Raw genomic sequence first — 20,274 nt, 5'->3', positions numbered from 1 at the left:
TGGAGTAAACAAAATAGGATTTAAGGAATAGATTTCACATTTGCAGATGAAAAATGAGGCAGCAGAGCAAAGTTATAACTGGCATACTAATTAGAAAAGAGAAAAGAACAACATTCATACAGCAGGTATATGGATTTTCTGTATGGAAAGTGATCTATACTCATGCTTCACTTCGTAAACACTCCGATATTTTATGATTTACCTAACGGTGAGATTTCAAATGGGCTCAAGTTTGGTTTTTTTCTACATGTGGATAGCTTTGAATTGTTATTGATTACGTCGTAACTGAATTCCTTTCATTTAGTCGTTATTGCCAAGCAGATAGGAGAGTGACGTATTGTATTGGCTGTCCCAGCAAACAAAGGCTGAAAGCTGAGAAAAGATGACCTCTTTTACTTGAATTACCCTTGATCCTTTGCCAGGTTGGTGTTTGTTGCTATTCTTTGACATTTTTTAAAGTGAACATTTCTTTGAGGAACTTGGTTGATTGGACTCATGTCATCATTTTGAACCAACATATAATAGCACAGTCAGTCATGGGCTATCCTATGTTATTTCACATTGCTATAAATGGCCTTTGTGGCGCCCCCTATGGTTTGTGGTCAAAATGCTTTAGAAGACATGCTAGCATACATGTAACAGATATATCTTCAAAGTTTCGTAATCCTGAGACAAATGGTTAAAGGCCTACTGAAATGAAATTGTTTTATTTAAACGGGGATAGCAGATCCATTCTATGTGTCATACTTGATCGTTTCGCGATATTGCCATATTTTTGCTGAAAGGATTTAGTAGAGAACATCGACGATAAAGATCGCAACTTTTGGTATCTGATAAAAAAAAAGCCTTGCCCCTACCGGAAGTAGCGTGACGTCACCGGAGGAAAGACTTCTCACAATTCCCCATTGTTTACAATGCAGCGAGAGAGATTCGGACCGAGAAAGCAACGATTACCCCATTAATTTGAGCGAGGATGAAAGATTCGTGGATGAGGAACGTTAGAGTGATTGACTAGAATGCAGTGCAAGACATGTCCTTTTTCTATTGTGGATCACGGATTTGTATTTTAAACCACCTCGGATACTATATCCTCTTGAAAATGAGAGTCGAGAACGCGAAATGGACATTCACAGTGACTTTTATCTCCACGACAATACATCGACGAAACACTTTAGCTACGGAGCTAACATGATAGCATCGGGCTTAACTGCATATAAATAAATAAATCCCTGACTGGAAGGATAGACAGAAGATCAACAATACTATTAAACCATGGACCTGTAACTACACGGTTAATGCTTTCCAGCCTGGCGAAGGTTAACAATGCTGTTGCCATTGCAGCTAACTTAGCAACCGGACCTCACAGAGCTATGCTAAAAACATTAGCTATCCACCTACGCCAGCCAGCCCTCATCTGCTCATCAACACCCGTGCTCACCTGCGTTCCAGCGATCGACGGTGTGACGAAGGACTTCACCCGATCACAGATGCGGTCGGCGAGACGGAGGAAGTTAAGGTGAGTTTGCCGGCTAACGCGTCTGCTATCCATCTCTGTCTTCCTGGTTGTGTTGCTGTAGTCCGCCGCTAATACACCGATCCCACCTACAACTTTCTTCTTTGCAGTCTCCATTGTTCATTAAACAAAATTGCAAAAGATTCACCAACACAGATGTCCAGAATACTGTGGAATTTTCAAATGAAAACAGAGCTTTTTTGTATTGGATTCAATGGGGTACCAATACTTCCGCATCAACTGATTCCGTCACGCGCATACGTCATCATATCTAGACGTTTTCAACCGGAAGTGTGGCGGGAAATTTAAAATTGCACTTTATAAGTTAACCCGGCCGTATTGGCATGTGTTGCAATGTTAAGATTTCATCATTGATATATAAACTATCAGACTGCGTGGTCGGTAGTAGTGGCTTTCAGTAGGCCTTTAATGACTGATTAGAAATTAGCAGGTTGATGTTTTTCAAACCAATCCCGCTCAAATTTGATAGATATTTGCTAGAAATGTCTGTACAAAATGTCTTGCTGATTTGTCAAAACACTCTAAAGCAGGGGAGTCCAAACTTTTTGCCCTCGGGGCCACATTGGGCTAAAAAATTTTGGTCGAGGGCCAAAAGCCGATTGCATGTGAAATAACTCTATATACAGTCGCGATCAAAAGTTGACATACACTTGTAAAGAACATAATGTCATGGCTGTCTTGAGTTTCCAATACTTTCCATGACTCTTATTTTTTTGTGATAGAGTGATTAAAGCACATACTTGTTGGTCACAAAAAACATTCATGAAGTTTGGTTCTTTTATGAATTTATTATGGGTCTACTGAAAATGTGACCAAATCTGCTGGGTCAAAAGTATACATACAGCAATGTTAATATTTGGTTACATGTCCCTTGGCAAGTTTCACTGCAATAAGGCGCTTTTGGTAGCCATCCACAAGCTTCTGGTTGAATTTTTGACCACTCCTCTTGACAAAATTGGTGCAATTCAGCTAAATTTGTTGGTTTACTGACATGGACTTGTTTCTTCAGCATTGTCCACACGTTTAAGTCAGGACTTTGGGAAGGCCATTCTAAAATCTTAATTCTAGCCTGATTTAGCCATTCCTTTACCACTTCTGACGTGTGTTTGGGGTAGGGATGTCCGATAATGGCCGATATTCCGATATTGTCCAACTCTTTAATTACTGATACCGATATCAACCGATACCGATATCAACCAATACTGATATATACAGTCGTGGAATTAACACATAATTATGCCTAATTTGGACAACCGGGTATTTAAAAATTAATAAAATAATATAAGATAAATAAATTAAAACAATTTTCTTGAATAAAAAAGAAAGTAAAACAATATAAAAACAGTTACATCGAAACTAGTAATTAAAGAAAATGAGTAAAATTAACTGTTAAAGGTTAGTACTATTAGTGGACCAGCAGCACGCACAATCATGTGTGCTTACGGACTGTATCCCTTGCAGACTGTATTGATATTTATTGATATATAATGTAGGAACCAGAATATTAATAACAGAAAGAAACAAACCTTTTGTGTGAATGAGTGTGAATGGGGGAGGGAGTTTTTTGGGGGTTGGTGCACTAATTGTAAGTGTATCTTGTGTTTTTTATGTTGATTTAATTTTAAAAAACGAAAAACAACAACAAAAAAACGATACCGATAATTAATAAAACGATACCGATAATTTCCGATATTACATTTTAACGCATTTATTATCGGACATCTCTAGTTTGGGGTCATTGTCCTGTTGGAACACCCAACTGCGCCCAAGACCCAACCTCCGGGCTGATGATTTTAGGTTGTCCTGAAGAATTTGGAGGTAATCCTCCTTTTTTATTGTCCCATTTAAAGCACCAGTTCCATTGGTAGCAAAACAGGCCCAGCGCATAATACTACCACCACCATGCTTGACGGTAGGGATGGTGTTCCTGGGATTAAAGGCCTCCCATTTTGTCCTCCAAACATATTGCTGGGTATTGTGGCCAAACAGCTCAATTGTTGTTTCATCTGACCACAGAACTTTCCTCCATAAGGTCTTATCTTTGTCCATGTGATGTCAGTTTGGACACGCCTTCTCATTCAATGCGTTTTCTTTATTTTCATGACTATTTACATTGTAGATTGTCCCTGAAGGCATCAAAACTACGAATGAACACATGTGGAGTTATGTACGTCACAAAAAAAGGTGAAATAACTGTAAACATATTTCATATTGTAGTGTCTTCAAAATAGCCACCCTTCGCTCTGATTACTGCTTTGCACTCTCTTGGCATTCTCTCGATGAGCTTCAAGAGGTAGTCACCTGAAATGGTTTTCCAACAGTCTTGAAGGAGTTAGCTCATCGAGAGAATGCCAAGAGTGTGCAAAGCAGTAATCAGTGCAAAGGGTGGCTATTGTGTATGTTTTTCAGTCCGTACAGATTGGTGTAGTATCGCAGTGTTGTGCAATTCAAACTCAAACACGTTTCGTGCTGACGTAGAAGCTAGCTTATTGTTTTCCGTAGTTAGCTTTTATAGCTAATAGCAAAACACGCCGATGTGTTACTACTCTAGAAAAAGAGTTCCTCGGTGTTCGCTCTTACAATAACAATGCTCCCATTACTGCATTGCTAGCTGCCAAGAACGAGCCGATTTTTACATGTTAGAATGCAAAAATGATTGTGAACGACGGGCAAAAGTACAGTTCTCCTTTAAGACGCTGAATAGAACAAATTCAATTGATGCGATTTGTTGTCTTTTTTTTTTTTTTAATGACGTTTTTTTTTCCACATAGAATATATATTATCAAAATATTTCTTGTATGAAAAAAAAATTATTGAAGGATGCATTTTTGCATATTGCGCAATAAAAGATAAACACTGGTTTCATTAGACGCACTGCAGGACCGCTTCTAAAATATCCATAAAAAGTGGTACATGTGTCTTGTTTGTACAGTAAATACCAGTGTCTCCAAGGTGTTGCCTTGTATAGTACACGCTAGGGTTGTACGGTATACCGGTATCGGTATAGTACCGTGATACTATACCGCCTCTAAAAAGTACCTTTTTTTTATTTTTTATTAAGTTTATAAACTCAGGAAATATGTCCCCTGGACACATGAGGACTTTGAATATGACCTATGTATGATCCTGTAACTACTTGGTATCGGCTCGATACCTAAATTTGTGGTATCATCCAAAACTAATGTAAAGCATCCAAACAACAGAAGAATACGTGATTGTTACATTTCAACCGAAGTGTAGATAGAACACGTTAAAAGAGAAAGTAAGCGGATATTAACAGTGAATTAATCATTAATTTTCTACCACTTGTCCTTAATAATTTTGACAACATAATAGAATGAGAAATGACACAATATGTTACTGCATACGTCAGCAGACTAAATTAGGAGCCTTTGTTTGCTTACTTACTACTAAAAGACAAGTTGTCTTGTATGTTCACTATTTTATTTAAGGACAAACTTGCAATAAGAAACATATGTTTAATGTACCGTAAACATTTTTGTTAAAATAAAGCCAATATTACAATTTTTTGTGGTCCCCTTTATTTAGAAAAGTACTGAAAAGTATCGAAATACATTTTGGTACCAGAACCGCTACCAACATATTGGTATCGGGACAACACTAGTACATGCAAAATCCTCTTTTAAATAAGGCGGTCTGCACCACTTTTCAATTGCACACGCAATTTTTTTTTATTCTATTGTAATATTTTTGTATTTTGTTTCCATTTATACCCCCATTATTTACATTTTACTTTTTAAATTTGATCTCAATTCTGTACACTGCTGCTGGAATTTTACATTTCCTGAGGGAACTCTCCTGAAGGAATCAATAAAGTAATATCTATCTATCTATCTATCTATCTATCTATCTATCTATCTATCTATCTATCTATCTATCTATCTATCTATCTATCTATCTATCTATCTATCTATCTATCTATCAATCTTAATAGATGGGATATATCACGCCCACTGATTTTATAGATTGCACACGCTGTTTAGCACGTGGTACAAGGCTGAAGCTTAGAGGTGACAGAGCTTTCGCCGCTGCTGCTCCCAAGCTCTGGAACGACCTACCTCTTAGTGTTAGACAAGCCTCCTCTCTTCCTGTTTTTAAATCTCTCTTAAAAACATACTTTTATTCCATGGCTTTTAACACTGAGTGATACCCATCCTGCAATGGCGCCCCATAATACACCTGCTGTGAACCTGTTTTTATGCTTTTATATTTTACTTATTTATTTTTTATCGTGTTCTGTTTGTGTTGTGTTGTGTTTGCTCGGTTCTCGTATTATTTTTAACCTGCCCATTGTACAGCACTTTGGCTACCCCTGTGGTAAATTTTAAATGTGCTTTATAAATAAAGTTGATTTGATTTGATTTGATATTTGGATCTTAGTAAATCAGACTCTTTGTGTATGAGTGAGTATTTTGTCCTAAAAAAAAAATGTGTAAATGTGAACTTTCACAAGAGTTTAATTTGGGAATGTTAAACTGTTGGCTTGTAGCAAGTTAGCAACATTTCACACTGTAACTATCAATCAATCAATGAAAGACTCTTCATTTGTTTACATTCCGAGGTCACACACACAAACCTAATTATGCATCTGTGTGAGGCCGGCAGAGCTCCAACTTCCTCCGTGTTGATAGCGCTTTCGTGTTCAGCCTTTGCTTGAATTCGTCCGCCCAATGCAGAACGCATGGACAAAAGCAAATGAAAGGAGAAGCAGGAGAGCGAGCGAGCGTGTGAGAATTGGAAGCAGGAAAGTGTCAAAGTCGAGTGTGTCGGTGTCAGTCAAGGCTCTGTCCCCCAGTGATGGCGGCTAATTACATTTGCCCATGCTCGACTAATCGCGGAAGGGAGAAACATTTTGCTGCTGGTGACTGTCTGACATGTACTGATAATATTGTCTGCAGGCTGGGCTGTATGGCTGATAAAACATACATGCTCTATTTACATACACCATCCGCACACAATATGATTGGACAGAGTAATGATAATAATCCTAATAATTGGGCTGATATTTCTGAAATATGAAAACTCATTACAGCGTAATTCATTTAGGTCCACGCCCCTCGGACTGGCCGTCAACATAAGTGACATCGACGCAACCAAAACTGAATCTAGCATTGCTTGCTCATTTACTTGTGACTTTGGCCACAGACGTAAAGCCAACAGGATTTTTGAACTCGATCATATTCCACCATTTATTTAACATAACGTAAATCCCGGTCTATAAGCCGCTACTTTTTTTCCCCTATGCTTTGAACCCCGCGGCTTATAAAACGGTGCGACTAATTTATTTATGTAATTTGTTTTGCTAGCGGCCATTATGCAAATAGTTTTCATTAAACACAAGCAGAGACACTGAAAAGGTGTGTTATTATTTGCGCTATGGCGCCATTTTTTGGATGAGTTTGCTCACTGCAGGTGCTGCGGGGTGAAGGTGTAAAATATTTCCTTCCGTTTAGCGCAGGGGTCCCCAAACTACAGCTCGGATCCGGCCCGCCAACGTCCAAAATCCGGCCCGCAAGAAGTCCCAAGTTAAATAAAATACAATGTTTTTTTTTTAATTCTTATTTTTTTAAATCTGTCCTTTCTAATCCATTTTCTACCACTTGTTACTCTCGGTGTCTCCCAACTGCTCAGGCATATCATATTGTCTAAAAATGCATTTTCCCATCGATAACGTGACATCTTTATTGTTCTTTCAGTCAATTAGTTCGCAAGGAATATTATTTATATATATATATATATATATATATATATATATATATATATATATATATATATATATATATATATATATATATATATATATATATATATGTATGTATGTATGTGTATATATATATATATATATATATATATATATATATATATATATATATATATATATGTGTGTATGTGTATATATATATATATATATATATATATATATATATATATATATATATATATATATATATATATATATATATATATATATATATATATATATATATATATATATATGTGTGTATGTGTATATATATATATATATATATATATATATATATATATATATATATATGTGTGTACATATATATATATATATATATATATATATATATATATATATATATATATATATATATATATATATATATATATATATATATATATATATATATATATATATATATATATATATATATATATATATATATATATATATATATATATATATATATATGTATGTATGTACACTACCGTTCAAAAGTTTGGGGTCACCCAAACAATTTTGTGGAATAGCCTTCATTTCTAAGAACAAGAATAGACTGTCGAGTTTCAGATGAAAGTTCTCTTTTTCTGGCCATTTTGAGCGTTTAATTGACCCCACAAATGTGATGCTCCAGAGACTCAATCTGCTCAAAGGAAGGTCAGTTTTGTAGCTTCTGTAACGAGCTAAACTGTTTTCAGATGTGTGAACATGATTGCACAAGGGTTTTCTAATCATCAATTAGCCCTCTGAGCCAATGAGCAAACACATTGTACCATTAGAACACTGGAGTGATAGTTGCTGGAAATGGGCCTCTATACACCTATGTAGATATTGCACCAAAAACCAGACATTTCCAGCTAGAATAGTCATTTACCACATTAGCAATGTATAGAGTGTATTTCTTGAAAGTTAAGACTAGTTTAAAGTTATCTTCATTGAAAAGTACAGTGCTTTTCCTTAAAAAATAAGGACATTTCAATGTGACCCCAAACTTTTGAACGGTAGTGTATATATATTTTGATTATATATATATATAAAAATATAAGCCTGGTCGTGTTGTGGCTAATAGTTACATACTCGTATGTCTTGTCTTTATTTAGTGTTTTAGTCATTCCCAGCTGAATATCAGGTCCCACCCGTGACTCCTTAATTTGCGTAGTGGCAGCGACACCCGGAGAACTTGGGTGCGTTTGTTACAACTTTAAACGTAATTTCACCTCGTTGGCACAAATGGATGAACACATGCTGATTCTGGAGGTTCAAAGTGAAACAACCATATGCAAGCATGTCCTGGGCAGCGATACGGGGATACGGGGCCCTGTGTCAATACCAGCTGATACAGTTAGCAGGAGTTTTGCTTACAAGCTCTAAAACCGCACACCATGGCGCTGTCCTCTTGGCATCGACTACTCTTTGGTTTCCAGGCGCTGCTTTACGGCGCTGATGCGCTGTACTTTGCCCGTAAAAGTATAGGAATACAACTATAATGAATTCACTGCAGCGATTTAATTACAGAAATGGATTTAGGTTAAAGGTCTTTGTAAATGAAAGCAGATATTTGTAAGTCTGACATATTCTTGCCTCCAATCCGGCTCATCTTGCAAGGGGCTGTTGTCGCTGCTAATTACTTTTTCTTAACGCGCTGCTGATTAGCTTTGCCTGCAGCTCTAAAAAATCCTAGCATGTGTGTGTGTGTGTGTGTGTGTGTGTATCCTAATCAGTTGTGTTACTGCTGAAATAACAAGTCGGCAAAATCAATTTAATTGCAGCCAGTAAACAATCATTCTTTATGTAGATGAAGGATGGAAGAGAGCAAAAATACAAAAACGAAGAAAAACGCAACACTGTTTTTTTTTATGGTTCACTCGATAAATTAGCAACTAACTAAAACTCGTTTTTCTTTCAATTCACAAGCTTGTTTTCTACTACCGTATTTTCCGCACTATAAGGCGCACCGGATTATAAGGCGCACCTTCAATGAATGGCATATTTCAAAACTCTGTTCATATATAAGGCGCACCGGATTATAAGGCGCACCTTCAATGAATGGCATATTTCAAAACTCTGTTCATATATAAGGCGCACCGGATTATAAGGCGCACCTTCAATGAATGGCATATTTCAAAACTCTGTTCATATATAAGGCGCACCGGATTATAAGGCGCACCTTCAATGAATGGCATATTTCAAAACTCTGTTCATATATAAGGCGCACCGGATTATAAGGCGCACCTATGCATCCATTAGATGGAGCTGCGCTAAAGGGAATGTCAACAAAACAGTCAGATAGGTCAGTCAAACTTTATTAATAGATTACAAACCAGCGTTCGGACAACTCTGTTCACTCCCAAAATTAATAAACGGCTGATTTACTCGTGTTACGGTAAATCAAACGTTAGTGCAATCACAATATAGTAACACTCCAAATAGTGCAGAGCAATAACAATATATCAATAACTCAACGTTGCTCAAACGTTAATGTCACCCAACACAACACACAAAATAAACATGTAAAGCTCACTTTCCGGTAAGGTTTATTCAGGTGTACTGGAGAGGAGGCTACGCCGGATAGTCGAACCTCGGATTCAGGACGAACAGTGTGGTTTTCGTCCTGGTCGTGGAACTGTGGACCAGCTCTATACTCTCGGCAGGGTCCTTGAGCGTGCATGGGAGTTTGCCCAACCAGTCTACATGTGCTTTGTGGACTTGGAGAAGGCATTTGACCGTGTACCCCGGGAAGTCCTGTGGGGAGTGCTCAGAGAGTATGGGGTAACGGACTCTTATTGTGGCGGTTCGCTCCCTGTATGATCAGTGTCAGAGCTTGGTCCGCATTGTCGGCAGTAAGTCGGACCCGTTTCCAGTGAGGGTTGGACTCCGCCAAGGCTGCCCTTTGTCACCGATTCGGTTCATAACCTTTATGGACAGAATTTCTAGGCACAGTCAGGGCGTTGAGGGTATCTGGTTTTGGTGGCTGCAGGATTAGGTCTCTGCTATTTGCAGATGATGTGGTCCTGATTGCTTCATCTGGCCAAGATCTTCAGCTCTCACTGGATCGGTTCGCAGCCGAGTGTGAAGCGACTGGGATGGGAATCAGCACCTCCAAGTCCGAGTCCATGGTTCTCGCCTGGAAGAGGGTGGAGTGCCATCTCCAGTTTGGGGAGGAGATCTTGCCCCAAATGGAGGAGTTCAAGTACCTCGGAGTCTTGTTCACGAGTGAGGGAAGAGTGGATCGTGAGATCGACAGGCGGATCGGTGCGGCGTCTTCAGTAATGCGGACGCTGTATCGATCCGTTGTGGTGAAGAAGGAGCTGAGCCGGAAGGCAAAGCTCTCGATTTACCGGTCGATCTACGTTCCCATCTTCACCTATGGTCATGAGCTTTGGGTCATGACCGAAAGGACAAGATCACGGGTACAAGCGGCCGAAATGAGTTTCCTCCGCGGGTGGCGGGGCTCTCCCTTAGAGATAGGGTGAGAAGCTCGGTCAGGAGCTCAAAGTAAAGCCACTGCTCGTCCACATCGAGAGGAGCCAGATGAGGTGGTTCGGGCATCTGGTCAGGATGCCACCCGAACGCCTCCCTAGGGAGGTGTTTCGGCCACGGGGAAGACCCAGGACACGTTGGGAAGACTATCTCTCCCAGCTGGCCTGGGAACGCCTCGGGATCCCCCGGGAGGCGCTGGACGAAGTGGCTGGGGAGAGGGACGTCTGGGCTTCCCTGCTTAGGCTGCTGCCCCCGCGACCCGACCTCGGATAAGCGGAAGAAGATGGATGGATGGATGGAGCTCACTTTATGAAGTTACTCCTCATCCACGAATCGCTCAAATTCTTCTTCTTCAGTGTCCGAATTAAACAGTTGGGTGAATACGGCATCCAAAATGCCCGGCTCCGTCTCGTCGAAGTCGTCATTAATGGAGTCAGTGTCGCTGCTGTTGTCTAACAGTTACGTGCTCGGACCACAGTTGAGACTGATGTACCAGCCCAGGCATTTACGATCCACTGGCAGATAGTGGCGTATGTCGTCCGGCGCTGTCTCCCTGTCTTGGTGAACGCGTGTTCGCCTTTTGTCACCCGTGTTCTACTGTGTGACTGATCGCTCTGAGTTTAAACTCTGCGTCGTAAGCGTGTCTCTTAATAGGAGCCATTTTGGGGTCTTTACATAAACACACAAATGGAAATGAAACGTCGATTATCCCAGCATGCACCGCACGCTTCTTCTTCTACGGGGGTGGCTGCTTACCATAGAAGAAGAACTTCTTCTACGGGGGAAAATGAAGTTGGCGGCTGCTTACCGTAGTTGCGAGACCTAAACTTTATGAAAATGAAGTTTAGGTTTGTTGTGGCTCAATATTGGTCCATATATAAGGCGCACCGGATTATAAGGCGCACTGTCAGCTTTTGACAAAATTGGACGGTTTTAGGTGCGCCTTATAGTTGTCATGTCTGTGTGATCATGTTTTTGTTTTGGCCATGTGTTTGTTTTTTGGACTCTTTTTAGTTCCTGGTTGCGCTTCCTTGTTTGTTTGTTTCCATAGCAACTCATTAGTTTTCACCTGTCCTGTCATGCACCTGTTTCACGTTTTGAGTCACGCACCTGTTTTCACTGATCATGTCACTATTTAAATCTGTCATTTTCTGTTGCTCTTTCTGGCGACATCACGTTCATGCTCCACATTTATTTTTCATCACGCGTCTTCACGCCACGTTCACAGTTCCTTGTCAAGTAAGTTTTTGTTTAATGTCTATAGTTCTCCGCCTTTTGTTTTCATAGTCAAATTTTTTACCTCCGCTGTGAGCGCCTTTTGTTTGTACTTTTTTTGAGTTAGAATTAAAAACGTATTCACCTTCACGCGATGTCAGGTCCAAATCGTTTGCACCACGGGAGAACAAACCACGCCACAGTCCAAGTCGTGACAATAGTGCGGAAAATACGGCAATGTAATTGTCGATGGAAATAAATATTGCTCACCGATCAAAAAGTTAATAGATTTCTGTGGGAGTTGGCTTTGCTGCGTATAATTATGTATGAGTATGAATGTGTGCGCAAGCCGCCAAACTGCCGATAAGCGTGAGCGGAACTGAAATGTTTGGAATGTCCAGGATGAGTGGAGTGTGTGGATGTTGGAACAGATCAAATCGGGTGATAAATGTGGGATATGGAGTTCAGGAGCCGTACTTATCAAGCTTCTTAGAGTGCCATTTTACACTTAAGTCCTGAGAATTTGCGAAATGTAGTCCTACTCTCAAACTTACGAATAAAAGCTTTTTATCAACGTTCTTAAGTCTAAGAATCACTCCTACTCTCCACGATATTTAAGAGACCTTCAGAGGTGTCTTAAGTGGTTAGGAGTTGCCAGCAGGGGATGGCACTGAGGCGAGAGAGACGTGCGCCAACGTTCAGGGAACGGAACACTGTTGTTTTTTTTTTGATGATGAGCAGCTGATCAAACGGTATCGTTTAGACAGAGCGGGTATTATTTTTGTCACAGATTTAATACTTTTCGATTCCATGTTGATTTCTGCATGTGTCTGCAGTGGGCTAGTATATATAGAGCCACCCACACCAGTTTCAAATGAATTGCCTAATTAATGAATTGGAAAGAAAATGTTATGACAGTAGCGTATGTGTGTGGCCGTGAGGTGAGTGACGTCAGTGAGTGTGTGGGCGAGAGAAGAGAGGGAGCGGTAGCGTGAGTGCCGGCGGGGACTAGTTTGTTTTGTATTATTTTGTAGTTTATTGTCAAAATATACACTCCCATTGTCCACTTAAATATTTCCAAGATATTTCTTTATTCTTAGACAACGGATTCCCTTCCGTGATTGGTCATTTCTATGGACACAGAAATGACGTCACCTAAAATTGCGTTTACGGCACATAGTAATGTCGTAATTCAGCTCTGAGTGTGACACTTAAGATTCAGTCCTACACTTCGCTGAAAGTGTGAGTAAGACGCTTGATAACTAACTTTTAAGTGCAGCTTTCAGCCAAGAATTTATTTACTCTTAAGTCAACTCTTAGCAGACTTCTTAGGAGTAATTCTAAGAAGCTTGATAAGTACGGCCCCAGATTTGTATATGGCCCATTCATTTTCAACGGGGGAAAATTCCTGTTAATTCTAGGTAATCAGGGCATTTTCGGAAATGGGAAACATGCTGGCTTAAATGTTCCAGGGTGAGTGGAGTGTGTGGATGGGGGAACGGTTCAAATCGGATGAGAAATGTGGGATATGCAGTCGATTATATATTTCCCATTTGTTGTCAATGGGGAAAACCGGGAATTTTGGGAAAAGGAAAACAATATATTGGTAGAGTAGTGTGTGGATGGTTGAAAGGTCGGAATGACTAAGAAATGCGAAACATTTTGAGAATTGAGTGCATTTTAGACTATAAATATGTCTATTCTTTTGAATGAGAATTTTCTGGGAATTTGGGAAAATCGTGACTTTTTAAAAAAAATATTGATTGTAGCGCAATTGTTCTTGATGATATCAATGGGTTGGTGTTGGAATTTTTGGAATCGTTTGAATAATGTTTGAATTGAGAATGGGTACTCTGGAATTTTTTGGAAAACCGGGAATTTGTTCGAAAAGAAAAATGGTGATGTTGTCGTCCCAACTGAGAAGAATGTTTTGAAAGTAGAATGGTCAAAACAGTTAAAAAATGCGGTCTGAGAAAACTTTCCAGCAAGAGGTGAGGTGAAAATAGGGATTTGGAAAGGCGGAAAATTCTGACAATTCCTGGAATCTTTTTTAACTTGGAAAATTGTAGTTTGATTGTCCAATGTAAGTGGAGTGTGTAAACCAGGGGTGTCAAGCTCATTTCAGCTCAGGGGCCGCATGGAGGAAAATCTATTACCAAGTGGGCCGGAATGGTAAAATCATGGCATGATAACTTAAAAATAAAGACAACTCCGGGTTGTTTTCTTCATTTTACTTTGGCCAAAAATAGAACAAGCACATTCTGAAAACGTACAAATCACAGATAATCCTCTGGACAAATCACTTCAAGTTTGTTGAAAATTCTGAGGAAATTGGTGCAGCTTCAAAAAAACAATGAGCTTAGACTTTGTCTCGATGTATCTACAAAGCTAGGATTAAACTTTAAAGATTGAACAACAAACACGTGTAAACTCTTCTAGGTATCAAATACCTCCTTTGTCATGTCCACGTATCAATCCAGTGCTAACTCAGCAAACCGTAAGAAACGGAGGTCAAAACTATTCAGAAGGGTTAAGTTTTCTCGTTTTTGACAGAGACATGATGGGGGAGTAAGGGAGCCAAATTAACCATGTGTTTGAAGCAGAAGACATAAAACCCAAGATTTTTTCTGTTTCATTTCAGTCGAGGAAGAGGAAGACGCCACGCTTTACTTTGTACTTCTTGCTAGTCCTAACAGAAATGCTATTGTGACATCCAGTGGACACATTTAGAACAGCAGTTTCTTTCTTTCAAAATACTTGAATACTTGGCAAACTCATCACGCGGGCCGCATAAAACCTGTTCGCGGGCCTGATCCGGCCCACGGGCCGTACGTTTGACATCCCTGGTGTAAACGGTGGAACGCTTCCAATCGGTTGGGAAAATGTGGGACTTGTGCAAGTTTGAAATATTCATTAATTTTTAATAGAAACAGTGACCCAGATAATCGGGAATTCTCCGTAATCTGCGATATTTAAAAACAATATTTTTGGGGAGCTGACGATTCTAGCCGAACGTTTTGATACTGGATTGGTTCTGATCGGATGAAAACTGTGGGCTGTGGCCTCCGGCAAACATTTGCGGCGGAATAGTAATAAATAGTTTTTCACACAATTACCATATTATACCTTAACACAGACCTGTTAGAGTCCCAGTCCCACAAATCTACCAGGTTGAGTTTTCTTATTACAGAACATAGGTCACAATCTTAATTGAAACACATAACAATTTTGTCCAGGAAACCTCAACATGGGCCAAGAATTATATAACTGGCTTCAATTGGGATGATTTTACAAAATGTTTTGTCAAAAGATTGAATAGTTGATGGAAATTGTATTTACCAACTTTACTTCTAAGTAAAACAACTACGCTCAGATTTTGCTTAATGCTACAAAATGTCAGAGGACACTCTAGGGCAGGGGTCACCAACCTTTTTGAAACCAAGAGCTACTTCTTGGGTACTGATTAATGCGAAGGGCTACTATTTTGATACACACTTAAATAAATTGCCAGAAATAGCCAATTTGCCCAATTTACCTTTACCTCTATGTTATTATTAATAATTAATTATATTTATCGTTGTGGAAACACTGATCATCTTAATGATTTTTCACAATAAATATATATAGAAACAGATAAATATCAATATGCAACACTTTATTTTTATATTTTCTCTAAGTGCACATTTTTCAAATTGGACATTTTCAAATGATCACTTCTAAGACAGTCTTGTGAAATCACAATATCCCATTTTAACTAGCTAGCCACTACAATTTTATAACAAATCATGAATTACTTTGCACCATGTTTGTACAAATAATAATGTAAAATACAAAAGTCAACTCTCAAATTTTTAAATAAATCATGTCACACTTTGAACTGGACACCAAATCTGTTATCTGTTTCTTTGTCAGTTAGTGAAGACCAAGTCTTTAAAATATTTTCTTGGATTTTCAAATTCTATTTGAGTTTTGTCTCTCTTAGAATTAAAAATGTCGATCAAAGCGAGACCAGCTTGCTAGTAAATAAATACAATTTAAAAAATAGAGGCAGCTTACTGGTAAGTGCTGCTATTTGTGCTATTTTTAGAACAGGCCAGCGGGCTACTCACCTGGTCCTTACGGGCTACCTGGTGCCCGCGGGCACCGCGTTGGGGACCCCTGCTCTATGGTCATCTACGATCATGCCTTTTTTGTTTAAATTGTAGCTTTTTAACCAGTTTTAACGTACCAGCTAACTTTTCATGGATGTTGAGATGTTGGAACATTAGAGGCTAAAATTCAGGGGAAAATATATTGTTTTTTATAAGGGTAGTTATTTGTAGTATTTTTTTTTTACTTTAAAATAACTTTTTTTTAAATGTAATTTTTAAAAAATTATTCTGTAATTTTTTTTTTTTAATTCATACTAATTATTTGTTTTTGTCTTTAATGCTATATGCCGTAACAACATTGCCTGAACCAGAATTGTATATTAGTTTTTTATTTAACATGTTCACTATTTTTATGAAGAAAGCATAAAAAATAAAAAAAATCACAAAAAAAGAACAAACTGTTTTTTTAAAAAGGACCCCTCTCACACACACACACACACACACACGGGTATGCGCAAATGCACACACATGCATACATTAAAACATAAGCAAGGATTCATCGAAAAACAAACAATAAGCCAAAAAAATCACAAAAAAGAACATTGACATTTTTTAAAGTACCGTATTTTTCCGACTATAAGGCCCCATTTAAATCCTTTCATTTTCTCAAAACTCGACAGTGCGCCTTATAACCTAATGTACGGAATAATTTTGGTTGTGCTTACTGACCTCAAAGCCATTTTATTTGGTACATGGTGAAATGATAAGTGTGACCAGTAGATGGCAGTCACACATAAGAGATACATGTAGACTGCAATACGACTCAAGTAGACAACACCAAAATTGAATATGTTCCATTGAAAATATAGAACATTACACACGGCGCTCAAAACTCTTATCAAAATGTTTTAGTACGACATTAGTAAGCTATGACGCTGCACCGCTTGGTGGATTGTACTGTGCTTCAACATACGAGTATTATTATGGTGTGTAAAAGGTAAGACATATTATTTGGCGTTTTGTTTCATAATATTATGCAAAAGAGACTTTTCTTACCTTCTGGTGCCTGCTGATCTGTATTTGGGATTTTACATAAGTCCTGAAAAGTTACGCGTTTGTAGTCCGTCTATCTATTTGTAGTCTGTCTATTTTCTTGTTATGGGACATTCATTCTTCCCCTTTGCCATTTCTAATATAAAGTAGTATAAAGTTCTTACATTTATCTGTCAGTAAACTCGACATGAAAACGCTAAAACATACCGGTGTAGTGAGTTCACATTATTCACCCAAGGAACTTTAGTTATTAGAGACTTCCGGTCGGACGGTTTTTCACGGGACACATTTCTAGCCTCGTTGTTGTTTCCGGATGAGGAGATGATGCTCCGATATTGATTTAAAGGCCTACTGAAACCCACTACTACCGACCACGCAGTCTGATAGTTTATATATCAATGATGAAATCTTAACATTATAACACATGCCAATACGGCCGGGTTAACTTATAAAGTGACATTTTAAATTTGCCGCTAAACTTCCGGTTCGAAACGCCTCTGAGGATGCCGTATGCGCGTGACGTAACCCGGGGAACACGGGTATGCCTTCCACATTGAAGCCAATACGAAAAAGCTCTGTTTTCATTTCATAATTCCACAGTATTCTGGACATCTGTGTTCGTGAATCTGTTTCAATCATGTTCATTGCATTATGGAGAAGGAAGCCGAGCAAGCAAAGAAGAAAGTTGTCGGTGCGAAATGGACGTATTTTTCGAACGTAGTCAGCAACAACAGTACACAGCCGGCGCTTCTTTGTTTACATTCCCGAAAGATGCAGTAAAGATGGAAGAACTCGGATAACAGAGACTCTAACCAGGAGGACTTTTGACTTCGATACACAGACGCCTGTAGAGAACTGGGACAACACAGACTCTTACCAGGATTACTTTGATTTGGATGACAAAGACGCAGACGTGCTACTGTGAGTATGCAGCTTTGGCTTCTAAACATTTGATCGCTTGACCGTATGTGCGCAACTTTTTTTTGCGTATGTACGTAACTTTTTTAAAATATATAAGCTTTATGAACCTTGGGTTAGGTGAACGGTCTTTTGGGCTGAGTGATTGTGTGTGTTGATCAGGTGTTTGAATTGTATTGGTGTGTTCTATGGAGCTAGGAGCTAGCATAGGAGCTAGGAGCTAGCATAACACGTACCGTACCGTACGTGCGCGTCACGTACGTAACTTTTTAAAAATATATAAGCTTTATGAACCTTGGGTTAGGTAAACAGTCTTTTGGGCTGAGTGATTGTGTGTGTTGATCAGGTGTTTGAATTGTATTGGCGTGTTCTATGGAGCTAGGAGCTAGCAGAGGAGCTAGGAGCTAGCATAACAAACACGCAGGTGTTTTTATGCAGGATTAATTTGTGGCATATTAAATATAAGCCTGGTTGTGTTGTGGCTAATAGAGTATATATATGTCTTGTGTTTATTTACTGTTGTAGTCATTCCCAGCTGAATATCAGGTCACCCCCGGCTCTCACAGCATCTTCCCTATCTGAATAGCTTCAACTCCCCACTAGTCCTTCACTTGCACTTTACTCATCCACAAATCTTTCATCCTCGCTCAAATTAATGGGGAAATTGTCGCTTTCTCGGTCCGAATCTCTCTCACTTCATGCGGCCATCATTGTAAACAATAGAGAACTTTGCGTATATGTTCAACTGACTACGTCACGCTACTTCCGGTAGGGGCAAGCCTTTTTTTTATCAGATACCAAAAGTTGCAATCTTTATCGTCGTTGTTCTATACTAAATCCTTTCAGCAAAAATATGGCAATATCGCGAAATGATCAAGTATGACACATAGAATAGATCTGCTATCCCCGTTTAAATAAAAAAAAATTCATTTCAGTAGGCCTTTAAGTAAAGTCTGAATGTCATTAAAACAGTTAGCTCCATCTTTTGACACTTCTTCCACTCCCGTCCTTGCACGCTACACCGCTACAACAAAGATGACGGTGAGAAGACGCTGTCGAAGATGAGCCACGTAAATAAGATCGCCCACAAAACGGCGCATCCTGAAGCGACTGTCATAAAGAGGCTTGAAGATGATCTGTAAAACATAATCTATGCAACGTTTTGACCAAAGAACCACCATTACATGTTATGTAGACCACAAGGAAGTGTTTTATATTTAGAACATTTTTTAATAATATGACCCCTTTAATCTGGTGCGCCTTTTGTATGAAAGCAGATCAGACTCATCGGCAGTGCGCCCTATGGTCCGGAAAATACGGTACCCCAATCCACAAAAGCAAAGAAAAATGGCTGAATAGTGTTAACGTAAGCAAATTGGTTGTATAGTTGATATTTAAATGAAAAACCAATATGTTTGTTTGAGAAGAACAGCACTGCAACTGATGAAGTCTCCAGTACTCAGTATTCCAAGCATGTTCATATCTGCACAAAACTATCAAATCAACACCAATCTGTAAACTGAAAGGCGTAATAATCTCTGCGAGTATCCAACCATATTGCTCTGCATGACAGCCTGAGATAAACAGGTAAGCAAACCAACAAAAGATGACTTATCAAAGCGATAATCGCTGGAAGAAGGGAAAAAAAGTATTCCCTGAGTTGCAATGAGTCACAGCGCTGCATCACGTATGCAATCTGTACGCCGACTGCTACCCGGGAAGTCAAGTACAATTTTCTTTCTTCACATGATCTTTTGTCGTATAAAAGGAAAATAGCAACTGTCGCCCTTAAGTGCCATGTTTTTGATCATAACTGCAAGGCTTTGCTGGTGTCATTATGAGCCAAACCCCTTCTTTATCCGTGCAGTGACTTTTGCAAGCGCCCAAACAACCAAGAAAATTACATCCTCTAGTGCAAATATTCCAGATGCTTGAAAGAGGATGACAGTAAAGAGCAAAATGTAAACAAACACTTGTTAGAGCGTGCAAGGAGACAACAAACCAGGTTGTTTGGCTTGCAATGGGACGTTATATAACACGCACTCCCTCATCCAAACCAAGACTTGAGAAATATTTGCTCTAATGAGCAGCTAGCATTGTGTATTTTTGGACTATCATTGGATGCACATGAAAACATGTGACTACTTTTACATATTCTCAGTCAATAGTGTCAAACTGCGGCCCTGACCAGCCCTCTTGTTGATATACTGACATCT

General features: G+C 39.0%; 1 protein-coding gene across 2 annotated transcripts in view; it reads right to left on the bottom strand.

Moving 5' to 3' along the window:
• Positions 1-20,274, bottom strand: part of nrg3b (neuregulin 3b) — a 614,555-nt gene that overhangs the window by 177,305 nt on the left and 416,976 nt on the right. The gene's annotated exons all lie outside the window — the stretch shown is intronic.

The sequence above is a fragment of the Entelurus aequoreus genome, linkage group LG08, assembly GCF_033978785.1.
Source record: "Entelurus aequoreus isolate RoL-2023_Sb linkage group LG08, RoL_Eaeq_v1.1, whole genome shotgun sequence".
NCBI classification, from domain to species: Eukaryota; Metazoa; Chordata; class Actinopteri; order Syngnathiformes; family Syngnathidae; genus Entelurus; species Entelurus aequoreus.
The sequence above is the reverse complement of the archived record's forward strand: the minus strand, read 5'-3'. Positions and strand labels throughout refer to the sequence as shown.